General features: G+C 39.2%; 1 pseudogene; it reads left to right on the plus strand.

Annotated features, from left to right (window-relative positions):
- Positions 1 to 7,912: 7,912 nt before the first annotated feature.
- On the plus strand, positions 7,913 to 11,798 carry LOC128116579 (40S ribosomal protein S15a-like; annotated as a pseudogene).
- The last annotated feature ends 242 nt before the right edge of the window (positions 11,799 to 12,040 follow it).

Here is a 12,040-nt window from a genome sequence, read left to right on the forward strand (position 1 = left end):
ATCTGTCTCTTTAGCTCTAGCATACAAGAAGTGACAGCTCTCTCTCTTTAGCTTGCAAGTGCCACCAAGACAAAGAGGTGGTAAATGCTGGTCTTCTTGTTCAAATTTTGCACCTTTCCTTAGATCTCATATAGCATTTCCCATCTCATTCTTTTCTCTTTTTTTGGTTTAACCATTATTTAGTAGTTTTTATTTTTATTTATTTTTTAAATGGGAAGCTTGATCTAAATGGAATATTTCGATACCCCAAAGAGAAAATCTTGTGATTGTTTTCACTAAGGCCTATAAATGTGCAAAAATTATAGCTAGACTAAGGAACAATTCTTTACATTCATAAAGGCACTGTACATTAAATATGCATGTTCAATATTAAAGGCAACATAGACACGTGAAAAAATCACTTATAATGATTTTTAAATCACTATAGTCTGGAAGAAAGATGAAGGATGCTAGGTTTTAAGATTCAACTGTTTCTGCCATCTTCAGCACTACTTGAAGCAGCAAGAACTGTAACACTGAAAGCAGTATGCTTAAATTTATTTTCATGAGTAACAATGTTGATCAAATGTTTCACCAACCCTCCTTTTGCTGCTGATAGTTCATGTTTCAGAAGTCCTCACTCAGAATCAAGTTCCTCTGCCCACATACCCTCTGTCTTGACTCACTGAAAAGGGTTATGTGGTTCTATAGTGCTGGATTTGGATAAGAAAAACTTAGAGATGTAGACAGTCTGATCCCAGCTTTTGTAATCCAAATCAAATATTCTTCCTGTTCTGCCATTTCACCTGGTGAGTTTGGGCAAATCACCTGAAAGTCATCCTTCTTCCCTTTGCTCTATTTTCTTAAAGTTAAACGAGGAAATAAAAAAAAAAATCTCTACAGTTCTCCTCCAGGCTCTGGCATCTCTAGAAAACAAATGGGCTTAGGTAGCTGATGAACCTACACACTTAGTAAGAGGTCTCAGTGAGGGCTGGCAACCTCCAGCCCCATCAGTGTTGGGTTTCTAATCTGCTTTTCTATACTGTGTTGAAGACTACTTTCATATAATTTAGAATGAATAATGATGCTCTAACCACTTTCTTATGTTCCCAGTGCTCATCTGTGGAATCATTCAAGATGTAGATTGATACGAGAGGATATGGTGAGGATTATGAACACCTAATAAATTTCATGCCTTAGAAAGAAGCTTTCCTCAAGAGAAAAAACAACAGCATATTGAAGAGTGAAATCCTCTTCCACCCTTAGGGGGAAAAAAAGCACACATTCTCACTTGTGGATGCAATGGGAACATTAGGTGAAATCAGCAATTCTAGATTTAGTTGAAAGCCATATGACTTTGGGTAAGTCACTAACCTAACTAGATTTTAATTTTAGTCAAATGGATATGAAATACAATGTTTCAAATTCTGTGAAGTCTGCAATGCAATTGAGCCCAATGCAAATGATCATCTTTAATTGACATCAATCTGGGCACTGAACACATCAATGGAGGGGCCAGTGGGATGTTTAGTTTTGCTTACCTGCTCCAAAGGAGAATGAAAAAGGGAGCCACAGAGGAAATTAACATCTTGGAGTGCTTAAAGTTTCTCACACCATGGTCTTTGGAACACAAAACTATTTTAGAAAAAAATGGAGGCTTAAGTCACATGTACCTGCAATACTCCTTAGCTGTGCCACACGTTGTGTGGGTGGGAAGGTTGCTTAACCTCCCAAGACTATTTCTTCCTCTATAAAATGGTAATTATGAAGATCTCCAAAGGCACTTCATGAAAAAGTAAAGAATGGTGTTTTGGATATATTAGGTATTCAACAAATATAAGTTCCTTTTTCTTTCATGTATAGGAATTGCTAGTTTTGAATTTTGTATTCTTAACTTTTTGGGGGGAAGATTCACCAAGACTCATCAATAGAATTGCTTATAGAAAGGAAAACTTATAGATCCCTTCTTATGACACTGGTCTGTGATCAGATCAGTATCTGGGAACAATAATGTGTCAACTAGACTAAAAAGAAACTAAACATTGTCTAAGAGAGATTTTGAAAAGTGTGTTATGCAACAAATAACACATTAACTGGACCAGCTACCATTCACTGTATTCCTCTGAGTTGATCCCAACCATCATGCAGCACTCAAATGAACAGCACTCTCCTTCCAGAGTATGGTGAGGTACTTAAAAGAAAAGGAGCAGACAAGTATCACTGCGGGCTTTCACATCATCATCATCACTAGGTCCACAAACAGCCTAAAGGGCTACATCTTCCACCTGAAACCTTAGCACAAATGCTTCTAAAACTTCATAGCTGAGTTGTCATTTGCAAGCTTCGTAAAAATTAATTATTAAAGCCCTTTCCATTAGTGTTTTGTTTGGCCTTCATAAAAACCATTTTTCTTTTGCAGCTTAACAAATAAAAAAAAAAACCCACTGCATTAGCTATAAATATATGGCACCAGATATGGAAGAAAGGTTGTGACTCATGCTAGACCATTCCCTATGGCCAGCTCTGCATTCTGGGAAGTATGCTGGGTCTACTCTTCACACACAGGCAAATTCAAAACCAGCTGGCCATATGAAAAGGACTTTCTTGTCAGGAGCCAACTCTTGTCAGTCCTTCCTACTCACTTAGGTAAAGGTACTGTGTCATTCACTTGGTCAGGAAATCAATCCTTCCTTCCTTCCTTCCTTCCTTCCTTCCTTCCTTCCTTCCTTCCTTCCTTCCTTCTTCCCTCCCTCCCTCCCTCCCTCCCTCCCTCCCTCCCTCCATTACTAACCTCTTTACTAACACATGCTTGACATTAAAGGTAGAATATCAACTAGAAATACACTCCAAACACAACACAATTACAATGTGGGGGAGTCAGACAACATATATATATTTCAGTGAACACAGAGGAATGAATGCACAGGAAACTCAGGCAAAGACAACAGAGCAGATTTTTAGAAGATGATTTTTTTTTTTTTTTGGTTTTTCGAGACAGGGTTTCTCTGTGTAGCTTTGCGCCTTTCCTGGAACTCACTTGGTAGCCCAGGCTGGCCTCGAACTCACAGAGATCCGCCTGGCTCTGCCTCCCGAGTGCTGGGATTAAAGGCGTGCGCCACCACCGCCCGGCTAGAAGATGATTTTTATCAGGGACAATTAAATGCCATCAAATCAGTAACAGTGAAGCAGATCAGGGGGAGCCCCGATTCCCTACCATTTCTCACCTAATGCAAACTCGATTAAAAACTTTCTTCTGGCTGGGCGGTGGTGGCACATGCTTTTAATCCCAGCACTCGGGAAGCAGAGGCAGGCGGATCTTTGTGAGTTAGAGGCCAGCCTGGTCTACAGAACAAGATCCAGGAAAGGCGCAAAGCTACACAGAGAAACCCTGTCTCGAAAAACCAAAAACTTTCTTCTGTCAATGACCAGGTTCAAGAGCAGCTGTATCTTTCTCTCCTAAACTTTTCTACAACCCATTCTCAACCCCAGGCATATTCAATATGCCTGAACTTGACAGGATTATGACCTCACTGATATGGTAGTAGATGCCCTTATCTTTGTGAGCTAAGCAGTCAAACTCAACATGCAGGAGCCAATGAGCCTATTACCATGCCAAAAGCAGTTCTTGTGCAGAACAAAAGACAAGAGCTGCAGATACCCTGAGATCATGTGCAATGGCTCACTGTGAAAGTGGGAGCCTGCCCATTGTCTCCATGACCTTTCCTCCTCATGGCTGCAAGGAACTAGTCTTGGAATACCTTACCTGGGTATTGGCTCCCTAGTGCTCTGCATATACCCCCAACAAAGCCTCATTTGGATGTTACTACCTCTTCATGAAGTGACAGAATTCAAGGTTGAGTAGGTAACACTAGGAACTGAGAGCGAGTAACCATGCAAGCTGCCAAGGCTAATAAGAGAGGAAGGATGGGGGGCAGTCATTGCGGGAAAATAGCAAACTTGAAGACACTGGGTTACAGGCAGGATGCTTTGGAAGAAATATATATGGCAAGTTTGTTTCAGAAATAAGGATAACAGAAGATGGGCTCCTGCAGTGGTCATCTGTGTTTTTCAGATGCTGCTAGGGAGAGGGATCAAGAAAAGTAGTTAGTCGACACGTGTATTTATGTGCCATATTTATTGGGGTTTGGCAAAATGGTGCTTTTGTGAATTATTAAATTTAAATTTTGTAGTAGGGCTAAAGGAATCTAACTCAGAGTTTCACGAATGCATTGTAGTCACACACTCCACCACTAAATTATATTCCTAGCACTAAAAAATGTAAAGAACAGATGCCATTACAAAAAAAAAAATATTTGGGAAATATTGGCCAGATAATTGTGTGTGCTACACCGAGGATTCTAAACCCATTCCTGAAATCAACACTAAATAGACTGTATGAAAAAGTCTGTTTGTTCTTGCCTCATTCACCACAGGACAGAGGGTTTCTACAGGAGTAATGAGGGTAGCTCTGAAAAACACAATTACAAATCTATATTATAACATATCAACAATGCATACTAAAGGAAACAAAATCTGTCAAAACTGGCTGGTAGAGTCTGAGTTAAAAATGTCGCAAAACTGCCAAGCAGGTAATGGTAGCATGGACCGACTTAGATCCCTTCCTGACTGGTTATTATAGGAGGCTATGCACATGGAGATTCACTGTGCCTAACTCTTACAAAAGTACTAAATACATGAAAATTGAAGTTACAATTGCCTTATTTTATTTTTTGAGACAGGGTCTCAAAATGTAGCCTTGGCTGGCCAAGAACTCAGTTATCCGCCTGCCTCTACCTCCTGTGTGATGGGATAAAGGCATGTGCTGCCACTCCCAGTACAACTGTCTTATTTTCAAAATGAGGCTTCTGTCATTCAGTCTGCTTCCTCTTATTTGGGAAATTTGGCCAAAAGTATGATTTATTTCTCTTTAAAGATCATCATCCAAGGAAGAAATTTACAAAGGTAAATCTTTTGAATCAGAAAGTCTTTAAAACCACATCAGAAGACAGAAAAAAAAATTGCGCTAATCTTTCACAGGCACAATGTCAGTGCTATTTGAAAATAAAACCTGACATCTACAACAATCTTGAATTTCTCAAAGTGTTCTGATATACATTTGTATCCACAACCTAAAATAATGTGGAGACTGGCTGTAACATTCACATTTTAATGTATACACTCAGAAATCAGATTGAAAGGGACAAAGTCCAAGTCAACTGAATTCCATCCCAGTGTTTCAAGCCCCAGCTTTCTGCTGCCTTATACTACCTAGTATAATAAAAAGGGTTTAAAAGTATCCGTTGCTATCTATAGAATGTACCATTTTCCTATATGGTGTATCTATAAAATTAAAGATATAGTGTATAGCATTATTCTAACATTCAAGTATGTTCTGGAAATATCTTCAATCATTTCCAGGTATCTTCATTCTTCTAGTCTGTATCAGTAACCACTCCAACCCCTATTTCTAGTCCTGGAATCAAATGTTGCCAGGGCCAGAACATTTATAAAGGTGAGATTTTGTTTAGTATTTGGATGCTATCTCCCATTTGATTTTCCTACTAACTCCTAGAATTATTAAGCTTTGTATTCTAGAAAGGTAATTATAATTTACAACGCATTTTCTTGATTACTGAAGACTCTACAATACTTAAAATCTAGTGCCCTTAAAAATCTTACCATTACAAATAGACACTCAACTTGGGGTTATCTCTGCTAACACAACAAGTTTTTTTTTTGTTGTTGTTTTGTTTTGTTTTGGTTTTTCGAGACAGGGTTTCTCTGTATAGCTTTGTGCCTTTCCTGGATCTTGCTGCATAGACCAAGCTGGCCTCTAACTCACAGAGATCCACCTGCCTCTGCTTCCCGAGTGCTGGGATTAAAGGCATGCGCCACCACCACCTGGCAACAAAAGTTTCTAAAAGAAAATACAAATCAGGATATTGCTTCTCTTGTAAATCTCGGGTGAATGTAATGGCTTGCTGCCAAAATAGAGTTAACTTCTGTTTGTAGAAAAGCTGTAGGATTTTTAGAAAATAATTCCCTTCTTTCCTGTTTAGGTGGTATCTCCACATCTCTTCAATCTATAGCTTAGTGGTTCTAGCCTCATTTTTTTCTTCCCCTTTTATTGAAAATATATTCTTGTATAACCTTTTTGCAGTTTCCTCTCCCTCTATTCCTCCCAGTTCCTCCCCATCTCCCCTCCCATCTGGATCCACCCCCTTTCTGTCTCTCATTAGAAAAGAACAGGCTTCTAAGAGATAATAGAATATAACAAAAACTATCACGCTATAGTTGGACAAAAGAAACAGAAAAGAAGCCAAGAGAAGGCACAAGACTCAGAGACCCACTTGTTCACACACCCAGGAACCCCATAAAAACACTAAACTGGAAGCCATAATATATGCACAGAGGACCTGGTATAGGCCCATGTAAGGCCTGTGCATTTTGTTCCAGTATCTGTGAGTTCACGAGCTTTGATCATGTTGATTTAGAGGGTCTTTTTTCTTTGGTGTCCTCTGTTCTCGCCTCTGTTCCTTACACTCTTTCCACCTCCTCTTCTGCAGGGTTCCCTGAACTCTGAGGGGAGGGCTTTGATGGAGATATGCCATTTAGGGCTGAGTGTTCCAAAGCTTCTCATTCTCTGCATAGTGTTTGAATATGGGTCTCTGTTTGCTTCCATCTGCAGAAAGTTGCTTCTCTGATGATGGCTGAGCAAGTCACTGATCTATGAGTATAGTAGAATATTTTAGTCATTTTATCACTACAGTTTGTTGTTTAGAACAATAGTATTTAGTTTTATTCTAGGTCCCTGGGATATCTAGTCTCTGGTTCTTGGTCACCCCATCCATCCATAATTATCTATTCTATTTTCTTTTCCTAATTAGATCTGTAGCTTCTAGTCCCTTACTCTATAACTACCTTTTGTAGTTCTGTTATCCTTATTTTTTTCATCCCAAAGATCAACCTCTAAGTTTCCACAGGTCAAATAACTAATCCTATCAACAGTAAAGTATTTCGGGTAGGAAGGTGTCTTCAATTAAGACAAGAATTTCACATGACCTTGGGCAAGTCACTTACCAAGGCCTGTTTTTAGCCTTAAAAAATAGTTTGAGCAGCTGAGTTTTAGCACAATCATTATAACTTCTAAGTTGAATTAAGCATAATCCTAACTTCTAAGGTAAGTTGACTTAAATAAATACATTTAAATGCTAACCTTTTTGTTTTAAGGTCTAATCTTACTTCTTTCATGTTTGAATTTATTTTCAAATCTTTATGTTTGTGTGCATACATGAATGATGTGAGTGGGCTTGAGTGCCATGGAGATCAGAAGACAACTCCGTGGAGTTGGTGTTCTCCTTCTACCTTCATGTGTTTGGAGGATGGGACTCAGGTTCTCACGCTGGTACACCAAGTAGTTTGCCTCACTTAGCCATCAGACCAGTCCTGACACTTTCTAACTTTAGAGAAACTTTTCTATATTACTTTTTCTTTGTTGCTGTAACAAACTACATGAACAAAGCAATTTTAGGAAGTTTTTATCCTTGTGCACAGCTAGATGGTACAGTCCATCACAGTAGGAGAGTCATGGTGGCGGAGCTTGAGGCAGCAGATTACACTGCACGCAGTCAGGAAGCTGAGTGAGCAGAAATGAGATGGGCTATTGACTTTTTTTTTATACTCTTTGCTCTGTGGGGGAGCAAATAACCACAGAGACTTATTCTTTCTTATGAATGCCCAGTCTTAGCTTGGCTTGTTTCTAGCCAGCTTTTCTTAAATTAGCTCATCTACCTTTTTCCTATGGGCTTCTACCTTTTTCTATTTTTCTTTTTCTATTTGTTTTCTACTTACATCTGTGTATCTTTTCTTTACTTCTTACTCTGTGTCTGGTTGTGTGGCTGGCCCCAGGCACCCTCTTTTTTTTTTTTTCTCTTCCCTTTCTCTTCTCCTTCTATGTATTCTCTGTCTGGCAGCCCCACCTATCCCTCTCCTGCCTAGCTATTGGTCATTCAGCTCTTTATTAGACCAATCAGGTGATTTAGAAAGGCAAAGTAACACAGCTTCAGCCTCAGAGTCAAACAAATGTAATACATCTTTGCATCATTGAACAAATATTCCACAGCATAAACAAATGTAACACATCTTCAATATTCCACAACAGGCTATAAAATCTTTAGGCCACTCTAGTGACCCACTTTTTCCAACATAGCTCTACCTCCTCCTAATTGTTTCACAACCTTCCGAAACAAGCCACCAGCTGGGAACCAAGTGTTCAAACTTCTGCAAAGCCAGACAGCAGATACTTTGGATTTTCAGGCCACGTGTGATTTCTGTTGTTCATCAAATAGTTCAAGTAGTCCTATCAGCATTCTCAATATCGCTGTACAGGTCACCAGCTCATTGAAGTTGGGCAAATGGTAACACTGCCAGTTGCAGTTTATTACTGTAGAATGTGATACCTTATACCAGCAAAGGGGACTATGACAAACCCAGAAAAGACCAGGTGCAACACTTAACATGTTTGTTCAGATAAATGTGTATAATTAATCATCCCAAAATGATGCAGGACATTACAGAACACTGTCAATCAGGAAGCTGTAGTTTGAAGTTCTCCTGGACTGTAAAACTCTACTCATCCTCGTGAGGTTACACCTTCCATGTCTTTGGCTTGGTCTATCCAGTTTCCTAGCATTATGCCATGCCCCATTTCTTGTGGTTAAACTCCGAAAGCACATTGGTAAGGCGCACAGCTAGAGAGAGCATCATGCCCCAGGGTCAGTGTAGATTTCACTTCAAGGTGTCATTTCCCTTTCCTTTTTTGTAATTGGTTGTGTACTTATCTGACATCTGGACCTGGAGCGATAAGACTGTGTGGTCGGATAATCTGTTCATTTAGTTGGCCACACCACCACTGCCAGGCCCATCCACCAAATACCCACTTACCTTGATGTTCTTCTCTTCCAGGAAATTTTCTAAGCTGCAAAACACAGACCAAACTGCTGAGAGTGACAATGTCTAGCAAGAGAATTTTGTTTCTTGGCCTTCACAGCAGCCAGTAGACAGCCATATGGAACAAATGAGACAAAGCAGGGAGTTTCTGAAGACTGCCTTTGTGACAGGAGCAGTAAGCTTTCTGGGTCCCATATCTTTCTTAAAGATATAATGAGAGTAACAACCAAAGCTAGCTTAGCAACTCTATGTAAGAGTTTTTTTAAAAAAATCTGCCCTGTCCAAGCTACTGTTTGGGGATTCAATTGCTAATTAATTGATAATTGGCAAAACAGATCAAAATGAAAACACAAAACAAGGTCGGAAGAAAATGTTTATTTAGTAAAATGATATGGAGTCTGTAGGAATCATGCAGAGGATTTTAAGAAGTTTCTTGAAAATACAGTAATTAAGAAATCATTTGAGCTCTTTCCGCCATCTTTCCGCGCCGGCACCATGGTGCGCATGAATGTCCTGGCTGATGCTCTCAAGAGCATCAACAATGCTGAGAAGAGAGGCAAACACCAGGTCCTCATCAGGCCCTGCTCCAAAGTCCCTGCTCCAAAGTCATAGTTAGGTTCCTAACTGTGATGATGAAGCATGGTTACATTGGTGAGTTTGAAATCATCGACGACCACAGAGCTGGGAAAATCGTTGTGAACCTCACAGGCAGGTTGAACAAGTGTCGGGTGATAAGCCCTAGATTTGATGGGCAACTCAAAGACCTAGAAAAATGGCAGAACAATCTGCTCCCATCCCGTCAGTTTTTTCGTCATTGTACTGACAACCTCAGCTGGTATCATGGACCATGAAGAAGCAAGACGAAAACACACAGGAGGAAAAATCCTGGGATTCTTTTTCTAGAGATGTAAAATACATTAATAAAAAGCCTCCATGGACTATGAAAAAAAAAAAAGAAATCATTTGAACAAAACTCCTGTAAGTAATAAATGTGCTTATTCCATAACCACAAATTTAAAAGCATGTAATGGTTGATTTTGATTCAGGAGTCATTGTTTCTCCACATCCACCTCTCATAGAGAAAATGAAATCACAAGACTCTGATGGCTTCTAAGGTTTTCTATATGTTTCTCAAGTTTTCAGTGACTCAACTGCACAGGCATAAAGAGAGCACTGCTGTCTGCTGTAACTATCTAAACTTAATTTTCAGATACACCACTTGTGTACAATCAATGTCTGTTACTATTCTTTGCACCAAGAGCATGATGGGAGAAAAATGGCTTGGTGGCCAGTTAGTATTTTAGCTGTTTTCTAGGTATACACAAGGATACCAAATAATTTAAAGGCTACAATGGGGTGTATGTGATGAAATAAGTTGACTTTTCTCAGGCTTTAATGCATAAATGAAACAAGATCCACTCAAGAAATATTTGAACATATTCTATTCTTCAGTCACAGTTCATATTGTATGAACATTATCTCATGTGAATCATTCTTATCAAATAGTACAAACCTTACTTTGTAGATCAAATAGATAACATAGCTTGATTATAACATAGTTACAAAATAGCAACAGCAGACCATCCTATGAACCTATAACTTTTAATTCTAACATTGACATTCTTATGGTATCATTAATTCTGCTTTCATATGATTTTGGATAAGAGTACTTTTTAATTCACATACAGTGGACTGTTTTCTTCACTTAGCATTTTATTATTTTAATTTTTATTATTTGGAGAAAATGTATGATGAATGAAGTGATGGTAGATTCAAGAACATGATTTTTCTAATTTTTTAAAAAGGAAATTGCTGTTGTATCCTTTGTTCCAGGGTTATCTTTTATTAAGAAAGGGAACAGGGGGCTGGAGAGATGGCTCAGTGTTTAAGAGTACTGGGTGCTCTTCCAGAGGACAAGGGTTCAATTCACAGCACCCACATGTGACTCACAACCATCTGTTAAGTCTTATTTCAGGAGATTAATTTGATACCCTCTCTTCAGGCCTTACTGAGAACCAGATACCAACGTGGTACACAGACATACATGCATGCAAAATACCCAGGCACATAGAAGGAAAGGAATGAAGGACAGAAAGAAGGGAGGGGAGGAGGGAGCCTCAACGCTGGCCATTATTATGCAGACAGACATATTAACAATACCAAATTAGTATTGGTGAATATAGACACACGTGGTACAAAGAAAAGGTCAACTTTACCTAGGAGGTCCAAATCAAGCTACTATTAAGACATAAGCTGAGTTTTGAATACAGCCTTTCCTGGGTACTTAATGGGGTTATGTGCTATGTAATTTACCTGGTTTACATAATCGAATAATCACTACATTTTAGAAGACAACTCTACTTTATAAACGAGCCCAGGCATTTAACCTAGAACTCACCCTGCTGAATGTGACACACATAAATACATATCAAGTAACTGGATGGAGTCACAGGAAAACAAACAAACAAACAATACTTTCATTTACATATAAGGAACACAAGGTCAGATACATTTACATTTTGCAAAGGTCACTTAGTGAAGACAGAGTGTGGCAATATTTTCTTTGTGCACTCCAATAAAGCTTATCTGAGGATCAGAGGAAAAAAAGCCAGCCACTATATTAAACACAGAAGTGGGGCAAGGGTAGCACACACCTTTAATCCTAGCATTCAGAGGCAGAGATTCATCTGGATCTCTGTGAGTTCAAGGCCACATTGGGAACAGAGCCAGGCATGGTGTCACACGCCTTTAAATTTCAAAACTAGTTAACCATAAAGGTGGGAAGGTCTGTACAGACAGACAGGAAGTGACAGAGCTGGGCAGAAAAATGAAGTGATGTAGCTGGGCGGAGAGAGGAAGTGAGATGGCAGGGACAGAAAGGATATAGGCATGAGTATATAGGAAGTGCCTCTCTCTTGGGCCGAGGATTTCCTAGCATAAGAACTTATGGCTGTGGCTTTTTCTGTTCCTCTGGTCTCTCAGCTTTCACCCTAATATCTGGCTCTGGGTTTTTTATTAATAAGACCGTTTAGCAATTCGTCTTACAAAAGAGATTTAATTTAATCTACTCCAGGCCCATCTGTTGAATGATTGCTTTGTCCTAAAAATGTTA

Source organism: Peromyscus californicus, unplaced genomic scaffold (assembly GCF_007827085.1).
Source record: "Peromyscus californicus insignis strain IS unplaced genomic scaffold, ASM782708v3 Scaffold_20__1_contigs__length_68692818, whole genome shotgun sequence".
NCBI classification, from domain to species: Eukaryota; Metazoa; Chordata; class Mammalia; order Rodentia; family Cricetidae; genus Peromyscus; species Peromyscus californicus.